The sequence below is a fragment of the Notolepis coatsorum genome (assembly GCF_963971535.1).
Source record: "Notolepis coatsorum genome assembly, chromosome: 9".
In the NCBI taxonomy this organism is placed as follows: domain Eukaryota; kingdom Metazoa; phylum Chordata; class Actinopteri; order Aulopiformes; family Paralepididae; genus Notolepis; species Notolepis coatsorum.
In genome coordinates this window covers 138,987,181-139,004,801 of record NC_140173.1, presented here as the reverse complement: position 1 = coordinate 139,004,801, position 17,621 = coordinate 138,987,181, and the positions used below count along the sequence as shown (strand labels likewise).

Genomic DNA, 17,621 nt, shown 5'->3' with positions numbered 1-17,621 from the left:
GAACACAGTCTGTCAAGTTAACACAATTTTCAATTAGTCAATCAATCATAAGTGTGCTCCTCAGCACTCTTAAATCTGCTCTCAGCCACGCTCAAATCCCATCTCAGGAAAATTTGGGGAATCGCGCTACCAGCCCTAATATGTCTTAAATTGGCAGAAATCTGCCTAAGAGGAAATCTTTGGTCGTAAATCCGTTCGGGAATGAGACCCAATATCTGAAATGAAAAAAAAAAAGAACAAAGATAACCTTCTTACTGTCCTCTACTATCATGCACTCTTCCTACTATACTAATATGTCTCTACTGCTCTGCACTCACCACTGCAGCACCCAGGTTTCAGCACTGTTTGATGAACATTGCTACTCAGCTGTAAGAGTTGTACCCTTCCTGCTGACCTGTTGTACAGAACGCGTAAGTCGCTTTGGATACATAAGTCAGCTAAATGACTAAATGTAAATAATCGTCCTTGCCTATATCACTACCTACTATGGTAGTATGTCTTTACTACGATGCACTGACTCAAGACTGTAGCACTCAAGCTTAGCACTGTTTGACAAGCAGTGCTACTTCGTTGAAGGAGTTGCACCCTTCCTGCTGACCTGTTGTACAGAACTTTTAATGAGAATTACTAAATGTCATTGGTGGAAGAAGTACACAGTTCCTTTACTTAAGTAAAAGTAAAAGTACTCAGATAAATGAGTAATCTGGTAAAAGTAAAAGTCCTCCATAAAAATTCTACTTAAGTAAAAGTAGAGACGTTTTTGCTATTGATATGATATGATATGATATTTGCATTTATAATGCACCCCCCAGCTAATATTTACATCGGTTCGGGGCGCAGCCCGGGGGAAAAAGAATACAGATAAATGGACAGGACAAAGAAAACGGAACCAGGCAGACGGACAGACAGAGAACATGAGAACACCTCAGACACACAACACAACAGCAAAGTAACTCAGTGATCATCCGGAGAGAAAAGGTGGGTTTTAAGCGAGGCCTTGAATGTCTGTACGGTGGTGGCAGACTCGATGTTGAGAGGGAGCTTATTCCACAGTGTCGGCGTCATCACTGCAAAGGCCCGGAATCTATATCGGCATTAAAATGTGATATCGGAAAATATCGGTATCGGTTAAAAAATTAAAAATAAACAATTATTTAAAAAAAAATTACATTTCTATAACCTTTATTTACCCAGGCAAGCAAGTACGAACAAATTCTGATTTTATTTATTGTCAAAAGTATGCATAATGTTGTGTTAATTCCACAACAAGAGATATGTAATGTTAATTACCTGAAATTATTCCGTTTTGGGGGGGGGGGGGGGGGGGGGGGGGGGACCCTGCATATATCGGTATCGGTTGGTATCGGAAATTAAGAGTTGGACAATATCGGTATATCGTTATCGGTAAAAAAGCCAATATCGAGCATCCCTACTGGAAACCCTTTGTCACCAGTTTGGCCCGTGGGACCCTCAGCCACAGTTGGTCATTTGATCTGAGGGACCTGGAGCTGATGGGTTGGACCAAGAGTTCCTCAATGTAGGCCGGAGCGAGACCGTCGAGGGCTTTGTAGGTGAGGAGTAGCATTTTAAAGTTGATTCTCTTCCTCACTGGGAGCCAGTGGAGAGAGACAAGGACTGGGGAGATGTGGTCCCTATTGAATGTACTTAAGTATCTAAAGTAAAAGCACACATTCTACATTTGTGACGTTTGTGTATCCATTGAGTTTCAAGTTCAAGTTTCTTTAATAGTTGTCATACAGAAGTACAGAATACTTTTGTACAAAATGCTTCTTACTGTTGCGCTCCAGAGACTGTGCATGACAAGATAAGTATGAAATAAAAACATAGTAAAAATTAGAAGAAAAAAAAAGAGGTCACAGTGTTCAGTTTAGACATATGTACAATGTTCGTAGACGTAGTTACCATACAATATACAATACTGTGCAGTGTACTAATATACAATACTATATAGTGCAAGGCATAAATGGACGAGGTGCAGTTTAGGTACAATTCACAGTAGGTGTACGAGTTGTAGTGCAAATCCTTTATCAATAAATATAAAGTGTAAGTGTGTTTGTGTGATCTAAGTGTGGAGAGTGGGTGCTGCAGTGTGTTGTTTGTTTGAGTGAGTGTGTGTGTGCGTGTGGGTGTGTGTGCTGTGTGCATTTGATGGTTGTTGCATAGTGATTATTGTTCGTTTAGCGATTATTGTTCGTTTAGCAGCCTGATGGCCTGGGGATAGAAGCTCCTTCTGAGTCTTTCTGTGCTCGCCATAAGACTCCGGTATCGCTTGCCTGACGGCAGCAGTTCAAAGAGGCAGTTGTTCGGGTGGCTCGAGTCCTTAATAATTCTCTTAGCCTTCCCCTTGCACCGCTTGTTGTAAATGTTCTGGAGGGTGGGAAGCCCCCCTCTAATTGTGCGTTCGGCTGAACGTGTCACTCTTTGTAGTCTGCTACGGTCTTGTGCAGTGCTATTCCCAAACCAGGAGGTGATGTTGCCGGTCAGGATGCTCTCTATTGTACATGAGTAGAAGTTCCTAAGGATCTTCTGGCTGACTTGGAACTTCCTTAGGCGCCTGAGGAAGTAGAGGCGTTGTCGTGCCTTCTTCACAACACTGTCAATGTGTGTGGTCCATGACAAGTCCTCGGATATGTGGACTCCGAGGTACTTGAAACTGTTCACTCTCTCAACTGGTGCCCCGTCGATGCTGAGGGGGCTGTAGTCCTTGACCCCCGACCTCCTGAAGTCCACAATCATCTCTTTTGTTTTGCTGACGTTCAGGGAGAGGCAGTTCTCCTGACACCACTGTGACAGGTTCTCTACCTCTTCCAGGTAGGCCCTTTCGTCGTTGGCAGAGATCAGGCCCACCACTACTGTGTCATCAGCAAATTTGATGATGGTGTTGTTGTTCCGCTGTGCTACGCAGTCATGTGTGTACAGGGAGTAGAGGAGGGGGCTCAGAACACAGCCCTGGGGGGCCCCTATGTTGAGCGTGATGGATGAGGAGGTGCAGTTGCCGGCTCTTACCACCTGGGGTCTGCCCGTCAGGAAGTCCAGGACCCACTGGCACAGGTCATAGTTCAAGCCCAGGTCCCTGAGCTTGGCTATGAGTTTGGAGGGGACTATGGTATTGAATGCTGAGCTGTAGTCGATGAACAGCATTCTCACATAGTTCCCCTTCCTCTTGTCCAGATGTGATGCTGCTGTGTGCAGCACATGGGCTATGGCGTCCTCCGTGGACCTGTTGGGGCGATATGCAAATTGCAGAGGGTCCAGGTTGATGGGGAGGGAGGAACAGATGTAGCCCTTCACTAGCTTCTCAAAGCACTTCATGGCTATGGAGGTGAGGGCTACAGGGCGGTAGTCGTTGAGGCAAGCGGGCGTAGATTTTTTTGGGTACAGGGATGATGGTGGACTTCTTCAGACAGGTGGGGATGACGGCCTGTTCCAAGGACAGGTTGAAGATGACAGTGAAAACCGGGGCCAGTTGGTCGGCACAGACTTTTAGGACGCGGCCGGGGATGCCGTCCGGTCCTGCTGCCTTCCTGATATCCACTTTTTTAAAGATCCGTCTCACCTCATGCTCTGTTACCCTGAACACTGAGTCTCCATCAGCAGACCCCCCCCCCCCCAATGCCGTGGTTTGTAGGCTGGTGTTGTTATTCACAGCCTCAAACCTCGCATAGAAGGAGTTGAGATCATTTGCTAAGGAGATGTCACTGTTCAGTTTGAGGGGGGTTCCTTTGTAGTCTGTCATTGTTCTGAGGCCCTGCCACATGCCTCTAGAGTCAGCCTGTTCAAACTGAAGTTCAACTTTATCCCTGTAACGCCGTTTTGCCTCTATTACTGCTCTCCTGACGTTGTATCTTGCCATCTTGTGTTCTTCCATGTTGCCTGTCACCAGCCCGGTGTTGTATGCTGATGTGCGCACTTTCAGAGCCTCACGGACGGATTTGTCTACCCAGGGCTTTTGATTTGGGTAGATATTAATTTTGGTGGTGGGGATTATTACTTCTACCTGAGTACAGACATAGTCAATCACCGTTTCGGTGTATTCGTTAATATTGGCTGTGTTATCACGGAGTACACTCCATTCTGTGCTTCCCAGCACTGCTTGGAGTGACTCTACTGACGTCACGGTCCAACGCTTAACCTCTCGCGAGACCACCGGCGTTCGCTTGAGACACTGTTTGTACTTAGGCAAAAGAAAAATTGCGGCGTGATCGCTTTTACCGAATGGACTAAGAGCCTGTGACTTGTACCCATTCTTAAATTGCGAGTATACATGGTCTAATATGTTCTCGCCTCTGGTGGGACAGGTCACATGCTGATAGAAATTCGGCAGCACCTTTTTAAGACGCGCGCTGTTGAAATCCCCCAAGACCAAATTGACCTCTATAGGTTGTGTTAAAGTGGTGTGTGGTCCAGTTATGCTGCTCTGATTAAAGGTGATGTTAAAGTGGTGTGTGGTCCAGTTATGCTGCTCTGATTAAAGGTTATATTAAAGTGGTATGTGGTCCAGTTATGCTGCTCTGATTAAAGGTTATATTAAAGTGGTATGTGGTCCAGTTATGCTGCTCTGATTAAAGGTTATGTTAAAGTGGTATGTGGTCCAGTTATACTGCTCTGATTAAAGGTTATGTTAAAGTGGTATGTGGTCCAGTTATGCTGCTCTGATTAAAGGTCATGTTAAAGTGGTATGTGGTCCAGTTATGCTGCTCTGATTAAAGGTCATGTTAAAGTGGTATGTGGTCCAGATATGCTGCTCTGATTACGTCCTCTTGAAGTTGACAGGCTTCACATGTGAAAGTATATAATCTTCATAATTATTTTTAATGTTGTATATATTGTGTTTTCTATGCAAAATCCTTTTCTTGAAAGTAACTAGTAACTGATGGGTTCAGATAAATGTAGTGGAGTAAAAAGTACAATATTTCCCTTGAAATGTAGTGGAGTAAAAGTATAAAGTTCCTAAAATGAAAATACTCATAAAGTACAAGTAGCTTGACATTGTACTTTAAGGTTAACCGTCTGTATAATAATAATGCAGGACTTGCTCAGAGGTCTTTAATTGGCATGCAATTATCCTCAACACACACACACACACCGGAACACACACGCATGCATTGTCTCTGTAGGATCGCCGATGCGATTCGTCTCTGCGATTAACCCATCCCGTCGTCCTTCCCCCCCAAGGGCAGCCGGGAGAAGACAGGCGTCAACGTGAGCCGCGCCAGGGGACCAATCCAAGTGCTCCTGTCCGTCTTCGTCAAGGACGCCACAGCGTTAGCGATCTGTTGTTGTGCATGTTTTTCCATTGTGTTTATCTTATCGGGGGGGGGGAAACCCTTGCGAGCACGGGGGGAGAACATGCAAACTCCACACAGAAAGGCCTGGGAGATACCCCACCTGGGTACCTGGCATCATGGAAACCTGGTCCCCAAGCGGGAATCGAACCCACAACCTTCTTGCTGTGAGGCGACAGTGTTAACCCCTACAGCACCTTGCCGCCACTGTGTAGTGTGGTAGTGAAAGGGTTAACCGTCTAGTGTGGTAGTGAAAGGGTTAACCGTCTGTAGTGTGGTAGTGAAAGTGTTAACCGTCTGTAGTGTGGTAGTGAAAGGTTAACCGTCTCTAGTGTGGTAGTAAAAGGGTTAACCGTCTATTCAAGTCAAGTCAAGTCAAGAGTTTTAATTGTCACGGCATACAGGTATACAATGAAATGCGGGTGGTCTAGCCCGCAACGATGTGCAATACAGTGGTACATATAATAGAATCAAAGAAGAAAACAACATTGTGCAGTAACAGGTAACAGGTAACATGGAGTGACATCTCGGTATCTGTACATAGTTATTTACAGAGCATATGGGACATGCTAGTTAGCTTTGGTAGTGCAATACACTGTTCCTGTTATTCTAATTTAAAGTGTCCTTTCCTTTGGCCATAAGTGTGCGTGTGTGCGACATGAGTGTTTGCCCGCTCATGTTAAAGTGTTAAGTGGCTGCTCGTGTGTGAGCGTGCACAGTGTGCGTGTCGTGTGTGTGTTCATGTGTGCTTGTGTGTGGACAGTTCAATGTTCTGAGCACTCAATGTTCATTGTTCATGGCTCTGATGGCCTGGGGGAAGAAGCTGAGCCTAAGCCGCTCTGTCCTAGTAGCTGGGGTTCGCAGGCGTCTGCCTGACCTCAGCAGCTGAAACAGGCTGTTATTGGGGTGGTGAGGGTCTTTCATTATCCTGCAGGCTCTGGATTTGCACCTCTTGTTGTATAGAATCTGCAGGGGGGGTAGTGCAATACCCGTGGTACGCTCGGCTGAGCGCACCACTCTCTGTAGGGCCTTCTTGTCCTGTGCCGTGCTGTTTCCATACCAGGCAGTGATGTTTCCGGTCAGGATGCTCTCTACAGCTCCTGAGTAGAAGGACTGGAGTATCTTTCCCGATACTCTGAACTTCCTTAACTGTCTCAGGTGGTAGAGACGCTGTTTCGCCTTCTTTACTACTGTGTCTATGTGTGTTGACCATGTCAGGTCCTCTGAGATGTGGACCCCCAGGTACTTGAAGCTGCTCACCCTGTCCACGGTAGCCCCGTTAATCATCAGTGGTGTGTGCGTCTCCTGCTGTCCTCTCCTATAATCCACGATCAGCTCCTTGGTTTTACCAATGTTCAGGAGCAGGCTGTTGTCCTGGCACCAGCGTTCCAGTACCTCAACCTCCTCCCGGTAGGCCTTCTCGTCGTTGTCCGAGATCAGCCCCACCACCACCGTGTCATCTGCGAACTTCACTATGGAGTTGGAGCTGAACTTGGCCACACAGTCGTGTGTGTAGAGTGAGTACAGCAGGGGGCTCAGAACACAGCCCTGGGGGGACCCGATGCTCAGGGTGATGGTGTTGGAGGTCTGACCCCCCACCCTGACCGCCTGGGGTCTTTCGCTCAGAAAGTCCAGTACCCAGGCGCTCAGGGCGGAGCTCAGACCTAGCTCGATCAGCTTGTCCACCAGTCTGGTGGGGACTATGGTGTTGAACGCTGAGCTGTAGTCAATGAACAACAGTCTCACATAGCCCCCCTTCTGACGGTCAAGGTGCGAGAGGGTGCTGTGCAGTACCTGGGAGACCGTGTCGTCGGTGGACCTGTTTGTCCTGTATGCAAATTGCATAGGGTCCATATCACTGGGGAGGGAGGCACAAATGTGGTCCTTGACCAGCCTCTCGAAACATTTCATGACCACAGAGGTGAGTGCCACCGGTCTGTAGTCATTTGGGCATGTTGGGGAGGGTTTCTTCGGCACAGGGATGATGGTAGACATCTTGAAGCAGGCAGGGACCACTGACTCCGCCAGTGATTGATTAAATATGGCGGTGAACACAGGGGCCAGCTGGTTGGCACAGGTCTTGAGTATGCGTCCTGTTATGCCATCTGGGCCAGCAGCCTTCCTGGTGTTCACCTGCATAAATGCTCTTCTCACACTGTGTTCCGACAACGAGAGAGCGTCCCCGCCCCCCCGCGGTTGCCCCCCCCCCCTCCACAACAGCCGGCGCGCCAGTGACGTCACTAGCCGGAGAGCCAGCAGCGCCACTGTCTACACCAAACCGAGCGTAGAAGATGTTGAGCTTGTCCGCGAGGGAGGCGTCGTCGCTCCCCATTGAGGGGGCGCTGACTTTATAGTCAGTTATTGTCTTCAGTCCCTGCCATAATCCTCTTGTGTCGTTTTGTGCCATTTGTGTCTCCAGTTTATCAGCATATGTCCTCTTAGCAAGTTCCTAAAATGAAAATACTCATAAAGTACAAGTAGCTTGACATTGTACTTTAAGGTTAACCGTCTGTATAATAATAATGCAGGACTTGCTCAGAGGTCTTTAATTGGCATGCAATTATCCTCAACACACACACACACACCGGAACACACACGCATGCATTGTCTCTGTAGGATCGCCGATGCGATTCGTCTCTGCGATTAACCCATCCCGTCGTGTGGTAGTGAAAGGGTTAACCGTCTGTAGTGTGGTAGTGAAAGTGTTAACCGTCTGTAGTGTGGTAGTGATAGGTTAACCGCCTGTAGTGTGGTAGTAAAAGGGTTAACCGTCTGTAGTGTGGTAGTGAAAGGGTTAACCGTCTGTGTTGTGGTAGTGAACGGGTTAACCTTCTGTAGTGTGGTAGTGAAAGTGTTAACCGTCTGTAGTGAGGCAGTGCAAGTGTTAACCGTCTGTAGTGTGGTAGTGAAAGGGTTAACCTTCTGTAGTGTGGTAGTGAAAGGTTAACCTTCTGTAGTGTGGTAGTGGAAGGGTTAACCTTCTGTAGTGTGGTAGTGAAAGGTTAATGTTCTGTAGTGTGGTAGTGAAAGTGTTAACCGTCTGTAGTGTAGTAGTGGAAGGGTTAACCTTCTGTAGTGTGGTAGTGAAAGGGTTAACCTAAAGGGGGACCCTGATGTAAACAAGACGAAAGTCTTTCTCTGGTCTGCATCCCCCTAACAAGTGTGTGTATTGAGCCGTACTGTATTGTACCCATTCTGCAATCTGTTAATAAAATGTTCAATCAATCAATCAGTCGGAGGACATTCCATGGTGTTGGAGGCATCAAAGGAAAAAGCAGTGATATGATTACTGGCAAAGCGTCTGGCTCCACCTATTGGACTCTGGACGCGCCTATTTGTATTTTGTATTGTATTTTTGTATTTATTTATTAACACAAAGAGTTAAACAAAAGTTAAAAATAATACATAATAACCATATTGTGTAGGAGAAGTTTAGAAGCCTAGAGGCTTATGGAGAACTTCCCCTGTTTTGTAGAATCAATCATACAAAAATATACATATTTTAATGTGTCAATACAAACATACATACACACAGCATATGCATACATGCATATATACTGTGTACATAATAATACATAACCACCCACCCACCTGCCTACAAACCCACCCACATAACCAAATGCATACCTACATGTATGACCTATTTATCTATCTACTACTTTTTGGATATGAGCATTTTTTTGTAGTTTGCTTTATAAATAAGCAGAGATGGAGATTTCCTCGGCATAGGATCGGCTGCATTCCACAGACTGGACCCTCTATACCTCACTGAGAACTGCCTAAGAGAAGTACCACAATAAGGTATGTGCAGGTCCCTGGACTGACGTGTGACATATGAATGGAGGGAGGGGAGGGAACAGATGGTGGAGGTAAACGGTACCCTATCCCCCCCCCTCACAGTGAGCTGTGGTGTTCCACAAGGAAGCATACTAGGACCGCTACTGTTCCTAATTTATGCAAATGACATGTCGTCAGCTTGTGACTGCAACTTGTTCCTGTTTGCGGACGACTCAGCCCTGCTGGTCTCTGACAAGAACAAGTTACAGGTTGAAAAAACCCTCAGCTCGGAACTAGGCAGAATCTGCATATGGCTCGCTGATAACAAACTATCATTACACATGGGCAAAACAGAGTCCATTCTCTTCGGTTCAAATAACAAACTCAGCAAGACCGACGGCTTCTCAGTTACAGTGGGTGACAATATTGTCACAAGGAAAGATGAAATTACCTACCTGGGGTCCATCCTAGAGGCTAATCTCTCCTGTGACAAAATGGCATCCAATGTAATAAAAAAAGTCAACCAACGAACTCGATTCTTGTACCGGATCTCCTCTCTGGTAAACAAGAACACCCTGAAGACTCTGGCAGGAGCACTCATTCAGGGGTACTACGACTATGCTTGCACCTCATGGTACCAAAGCACCTCAAAGGCGCTAAAAACAAAATTACAAACATCTCAAAACAAACTGGTCAGACTACTGCTTGACCTTACTCCTAGAACCCACCTCACCCCTACCCACTTCGACAACCTAGGATGGCTTAGAGTAGACGACAGAGTACAACAACTTGCAATGGGCCTGGTCTACAAGATACACTACACGACCAAGGTACCCATGTACATGTCAAAATACTTCCCAAAGGTCAGTGAATACCACGATCACAACACCAGAGGGAGCTCCACAAATCATGTCAAACCCAGATTCGGCTCAAATAAGGGACTAAACACGTTTCGCAATTATGCCACATCAATGTGGAACGCCCTACCCAAAGCTGTAAAGGAATGTGGATCACTACCCACTTTCAAAACCTCTCTCAAGGGACACCTACGGGAGACTGCAATTCAACACTGGCCCCTGTAAATATCCTAACCCAATCATTCCAACCCCCTCCAATGTACAGTCATTTACCTAGTATGGTTTTGTCAATAGTTCAATGTACAATTGTGTTTGTTTGTACAGTGTCTCCTCCCCCCCCCCCCTCAATGTACAGTGTTACTTGTTTATACAGTATGCCCCCCGCCCCCCCCCCCCCCCCCAACCACCTCCAATGTAAATTACCCAGTATGGTTGTCAATATCCCAATGTACCCAACCCCCCCCACCCAACCTCCAATGTACAGTTTCTACGTCAAATGTATATACTCCCTTTTCTTGACTCCTTCTGTATCACAAACAGTACTGTATTTGCAAATCTGGTATGTCATAAATGTATAGATGTAGCAGTACTGACTATCTGTATGTCATGTATGTCATATATGTCTATATGAATTGAAAATGGGGGACCCTGATGGAAACAAGACAAACGTCTTTCTCAGGTCTGCATCCCCTTAACAATTGTATGTATTGAGCCGTACTGTATTGTACCCATTCTGCAATCTGTTAAATAAAGTTTTCATTCATTCATTCATTCAATGAACATCCGAATTAAAAGAAAAACAGCTATTAAAACCCTTTGCGCCTATTGCGCACGTTGAAAGAACTTTTCACCTTACATCTACCGAGCCACGCCCACTTCCGTAGTATATAACCAGGTTAAGTGGCCATATTCACCATTCCTCGCTCTTTCACGCGAAAGGACAGCTCATACGAGAGAGAGAGAGGGAGAGGGAGAGAGGAGAGAGAGAGAGAGGAAAGAGAGAGAGAGGGAGAGAGGAGAGAGAGAAGAGAGATGGAGGAAGAGAGAGAGGAGAGAGAGAGAGAGAGGAGGGAGAGAGAGAGAGAAGAGAGAGATGGAGGAAGAGAGAGAGAGGAGAGAGAGAAGAGAGAGAGGGAGGAAGAGAGAGATTGAGAGAGACAGGAAGAGAGAGGAGAGAGAGGGAGAGAAGAGAGAGGAGGGAGAGAGAAGAGAGAGAGGAGGGAGAGAGAGAGATGGAGGAAGAGAGAGAGAGGAGAGAGGAAGAGAGAGAGAGGAAGAGAGAGATAGAGGAAGAGAGAGATTGAGAGAGACAGGAAGAGAGAGAGATAGAGGAAGAGAGAGATAGAGGAAGAGAGAGAGAGATGAGAGAGATAGACTAGGCAGAATTTCAGAAAATGTGCTTGTATAAAGTGCTGAAGGCATTTCGTGTTTATTTTTGGTACACAACATTTCTAGGGGTATTAAGGGGTGCTGAATCTAAATCTGCTGTATACCAAGCTCAAAAATGTCAAATAAGGCCTCAAAATTGAGAAATCCAACATGGCCGCCAGCACCAGGCCCTCTCTCCACAAAAACAGGTGCTAAACCCACAGTTTTTATTCTACTGACATGAAACTTTGCACAGAACATCTGCACCCATGGAGGAAGAAAGTAAGAATATAGCTGGGGTGCAACCATGAGTAACAGGGTGTTTTTGACTGTCTAACTGTAATCTTTGTATAGGCGAGGATAAAAAAAATGACATGTCTTCAGTGTTTGCAGGAATACTACAGCAATTTGGTAATAACTGTACAGTGTTGGACACCAACATTAGAATCCCCCAAGTCTTAGCTTTCTTCAGGTACCAAGTTTATGCAAGTAGCTCTTATAAATCTGGATATATAAGCATGTTAATGTAAGCATGTTGTTTTAGGCGAATTTTTGAAAAATAAATGGTGGGGCTTAATGAGTTAAGTGTGACTACACAAGGTACAAACTAGGCTTGGGCGGTATGACGGTATTACGGTATACCAGGGTATTTCGAGATCCCGCCGGTATGATTCTCAATACCGTGACGTCACAGACTGCTATTACACTGAGTTGATTGTAGTGCACAGCACGCGCCAGCAGAGGGTTACGTGGCTATCGTTCTGGGACTGGGAGCTAACGTTATAGTAGTACCTGGATGGTGCGGGGTAACTGGCTACCGTCCCGGGAGCTCACGTTGATACCTGGATGGTGCTAACTAACTGGCTACCGTCCCGGGAGCTCACGTTGATACGTGGATGGTGCTAACTAACTAGCTACCGTCCCGGGAGCTCACGTTGATACCTGGATGGTGCTAACTAACTAGCTACCTTCCCGGGAGCTCACGTTGATACCTGGATGGTGCTAACTAACTAGCTACCGTTCCGGGAGCTCACGTTGATACCTACTAACTGGCTACCGTTCTGTGATTTGTTTACTTCGAGGTTGAAGAAAGTGCACTTTCAGGTTGAAAGAACGGCCCTAATCTCAACGTGTTTCAATATAAGCGTTATGTATGGTGATAACGAGTATATTGTTAGCTCCGCCCCCCCCCCCCCCCCGCTGATGAAAATGAAAGTCATACCGTCATATACCGTATACCGGGGTATTATGTCAGCAAGGTATGACGTATGAAAAAAATTATACCGCCCAAGCCTAGTACAAATAGAGCTGCCGCGATAACCGCATTACCGCGTTATCGCTGTTGCATCACGCTCACCGCAGAGTTAGGCTGAATACCGCGTCACCGCTGTTTTTTATCATAATAATAAAGTTGGCTTGCGGCTTGCGGCTCTGCAGATATACCCTACTCGGTTCCAAGCGACCCTATTGGGTAGAAGTGGTACCAGAAAAGTCATGTGAAACATTGCAGACCACTGACTGGTCAGAAGAGAGACGCGTCACACTTTGTAGCCTCTGAACAAAAACAGAACGCTGATGTGTTAAGTTTGTTGTTGTTAACTTATTAGCCTAATACTACCGTCAGCCGATATACACGAGAGGTAACGTTAAACCCGGGTTTGCTTGGTAGAATACACAATGAGAGGTAACGTTAGCTTTGGCAGAATAGACGCAACGAGAGTCTGGTTAATGTTGTTATTGATTGATTGATTGATTGATTGAAACTGTGTTAAACTCTGGCTTGCTGCAAGCCCTCGGAGCTTTCAGTGTACACAAGCGAGCGGCCCCGCCTGCATCCCCACACGGAGACAAACGGAGTAGTACCTGGCTGCAGTGGAAAAGGAACGAAGTACCAGGTGCCTAAAGCGGGTCGAGTCGAGTAGGTACTATACAGTGGAAAAGCGCCATTAGACTAGAGGCAGGCTATAAGAGTAGACTACTAAAAAAAAAAAAAATGCATTCAAACTTTTATTTTTTTTTGTGCGCACTGTGCGGTAATAACCGCGGCGGTAGGAAATATTTCGCAAATTCGTGCGGTAAGGAAAATATCAATACCGCGGCAGCTCTAAGTACAAACCTGAATTAAATGTGCTTTTGTACGTTTTCTTACATACATCAACAAGGACGTAGTCACACCGGAGATTCAAGAATCCATACTTGGCGCAGAACACCTTGGACAGGCACAACTGAACATGTTTGTGGACAAACGTTTGTGTGTACCTCCAGATAGTGACCAGCACCTGAACCTGAAATCACCCATTCGAAAAAACAAAGCCAAGACATTTGCCCTTTTGTATGAAGTTGTGCAACTTTCCAAGAACAAGCAAAACACCATCAAAGTGGACAGGCTCATCACAGCTTACAGAGCAGGTCGTAAGGTAGACCTTGACAATATCCTCCAGCATGAGTTCATGCCCATCCCGCCATCTCTGGCCACAACTAACGGGAGTCTACATTCCACCAACAAGTCTGTGTTAGCAAATATACTGACGAAACAAGTTAAAACCCCTGCAGATCTTACCCTTCAGGGACCCAGCTGCCTGGTCATCGATGGCCAAGCTCTGGTAATGGCACTCGGAAAGCCACCTGACACTACAACATTTGGTGACTATGCCAACAAGTTCACTGACACCGTGTTGAAGATGGGAGCAAAATACCAGAGGATAGATGTCGTCTTTGACAGATACCATGACCAATCCATCAAAACAGGCACAAGGGTGAAACGCAAACAGCGCCACAGACCAGTACGTTGTGAAATCGTGTTAAACTTCAATATGAACAGGCTGACTCTAGAGCTATGTGGCAGGGCCTCAGAACGATGACAGATTACAAAGGCACCTCCCTCAAACTGAACAGTGACATCCAACTGGCAAATGATCTCAATACCTTCTATGCGAGGTTTGAGGCTGGGAATAACAGCACCAGCCTACAAACCACTGCAATGGAGGGGGGGGGGCACTGCTGATGGAGACTCAGTGTTCAGGATAACAGAACATGAGGTGAGGAGGACGTTTAAAAAAGTGAATATCAGGAAGGCAGCAGGACCGGATGGTATCCCCGGCCGCGTCCTAAAAGTCTGTGCCGACCAACTGGCCCCGGTATTCACTGACATATTTAACCTGTCCTTAGAACAGGCCGTCTTCCCCACCTGTCTGAAGAAGTCCACCATTATCCCTGTACCCAAAAAATCCAAGCCTGCTTGCCTCAACGACTATCGCCTTGTAGCTCTCACCTCCATAGCCATGAAGTGCTTTGAGAAGCTAGTGAAGGGCTACATCTGTTCCTCCCTCCCCATCAACCTGGACCCCCTGCAATTTGCATACCGCCCCAACAGGTCCACGGAGGACACCATAGCCCATGTGCTGCACACAGCAGCATCACACCTGGACAAGAGGCAGGGGAACTATGTGAGAATGCTATTCATCGACTACAGCTCAGCATTCAATACCATAGTCCACTCCAAACTCATAGCCAAGCTCAGGGACCTGGGCTTGAACTATGACCTCTGCCAGTGGGTCTTGGACTTCCTGACGGGCAGACCCCAGGTGGTGAGAGCAGGCAACTGCACCTCCTCATCCATCACTCTCAACATAGGGGCCCCCCAGGGCTGTGTCCTGAGTCCCCTCCTCCACTCCCTGTACACACATGACTGTGTGGCACAGCGGAACAACAACACAATCATCAAATTTGCTGACGACACAGTAGTGGTGGGCCTGATCTCTGCAAACGACGAGAGGGCCTACCTGGAAGAGGTTAAGGTTCTAGCGGGATAGTGTCAAGAGAACAGCCTCTCCCTGAAAGTCAGCAAAACAAAGGAGATGATTGTGGACTTTAGGAGGTCGGGGTCAGGGACTACAGCCCCCTCAGCATCGACAGGGCACCGGTTGAGAGAGTGAACAGTTTTAAGTACCTCGGAGTCCACATATCCGAGGACTTGACATGGACTACACACATTGACAGTGTTATCAAGAAGGCACGACAACACCTCTACTTCCTTAGGCGCTTAAGGAAGTTCAACGTGAGTCAGAAGATCCTCAATAACTTCTACTCATGCACAATAGAGAGCATCCTGACTGGCAATATCACCTCCTGGTTTGGGAATAGCACTGCACAAGACCGCAGCAGACTACAGAGAGTGGCGAGTTCAGCCGAACGCACAATTGAAGGTGGGCTTCCCACATTTACAACAAGTGGTGCATGGGCAAGGCTAAGAGAATAATCAAAGACTCCAGCCACTCAAACAACTGCCTCTTTGAACTGCTGCGGTCAGGCAAGCGATACCGGAGTCTCATGGCAAGCACAGAGAGACTCAGAAGGAGCTTCTATCCCCAGGCCATCAGGATGCTCAATGAATGAACAATGAACAATAAGCAAACCATCAACACACCCACAGCGCACATACACTCACTTAAATAAACAACACACTGTAGCACCCACTTTACCACTTTAGACACATTTTACACTTTATATTTATATTATTGGTAAGGAAATTGCACATCATTCTCATTCCTTATTGCACCTCACCACTACAAGGTGGCACCACAAGCTAAGCTATACCTCACCATTTTTGTACCAGCTGTACATACTGTATATATAGATACACTGAACAATTTTGTTGTTTACACTTGTTTACGTACTTGACTTTTTGACTTTCTATTTTATACTTATTTTATACTATCTTGTTATTATCTAGCACACTCTCAGGAGCAACACAGAAAGAAACATTTCATGCAAAGTATTATGTATTCTGTATGACAACTAATAAAGAAACTTGAACATTCACTTATATTGATATGGTAAAATAATATTTTAATTTTATTATATATTATAATCTATTCTATCTATTCAGGAAAAGTGGCATTGGATGAAGCTACTGTACGCATATTAAGGACTATCTAATTTGCATAAATGTCATGTTGATTAAAGAAATTCAAGAGAAAGAGTTTGATGAATAAATCCATGGCCTGGGATCATCCGCTTTCTTTCTTATTTGGTTGATGAGTTATGTAAGGGATAATGTATAGCTATGTATAGCTACGTTTACATAGCTAATGTATGCTAGTTTAGAACACCTCGGCGAGGCGCCTCGGTATTCTAAACTCCATGTCGGTCAATTATTTTGCGACAATGACCGAGTATAGGCTATACATTATCCCGCTTATTACATGGCTAACTTACTAACAATATACCTAATTCAATTTTACACCATCGACAAGACGAGATCAAATGCATACGCAGTTGTTGTGTGGCTCCGCTGTCATTATTATTATCGCCGGCAGCCGGCAGGTGTGTCTGATTGCACTGATGCAGTGTGTGTCCGTGGGCTTGATTGCTGCAGCTGCGAACAGCGGTCATTATTGCTCGGCAGAGGTCCGTTATCGAGTAATAACGGACCTCTGCCGAGTGCTATTGACCAATCACAATCAAGCATTCGGCGAATGTTAACATGCCATGTAATAAGCATCTATAACGACCACCGTTTCTGCTATAAATATGAGTTTCAAGCAACATTTTCTCAACTGATCTAAAATCAGGATATGATTTTAAATCCTCATGTATGCAAACATATAAAAACACATTTCATTCATGTTTCTACCTTGTTTAGTCAAAAGATATGCACTTAAATAGATTTCAGCCTGGCGCTGGCGGCCATGTGGATTTCTCAATTTTGAGGCCTTATTTGACATTTTTTGCTTGGTATACAGCAGATTTGGATTCAGCACCCTTAATACCCCTAGAATGTTGTGTACCAAAAATAAACACGAAATGCCTTCAGGGTTATGATTTTCTGAAAATTACCCTGTCTAAGAGAGGAAGAGGGAGGAGATAGAGGGAGAGAGATAGAGAGAGAGATTTTTAAAGTACTTTATTTGTACTGTATCAAAAACCTTTACAACAAGCCTTTAAAATACTTTACATCTTCAAGATAAAAAAAAAAACAATACACAACAATACAAAAAAATAGAATTTCACATATTCATAATGTTGTTAAACACCAATTCATCATCACTGACATCACAATCACATTTCCTTACACCATTCCCGAGCAAAAGCCTCCAAATGTCCCATAGCTTTATAAAACCTGAACTCCAGCCAGACTCTAGCCTTCACATTACAGCACCACACTAACACTGCACCCTGGTCCGGTTTATCTTCCACTCTGTTTCTCCTGTTCACATAGACTGCACGCTTAGCTTCCCCACCAGAAAATTAAGCAGTTGCCATTTTTCTTATTTTATTTTTTATATCCTGCTCCAAAAATATAACCATAACG

General features: G+C 45.6%; 1 protein-coding gene across 1 annotated transcript in view; it reads left to right on the top strand.

Moving 5' to 3' along the window:
* Positions 1 to 17,621, top strand: part of LOC311234780 (E3 ubiquitin-protein ligase TRIM47-like) — a 107,623-nt gene that overhangs the window by 48,619 nt on the left and 41,383 nt on the right. The window lies entirely within an intron of this gene.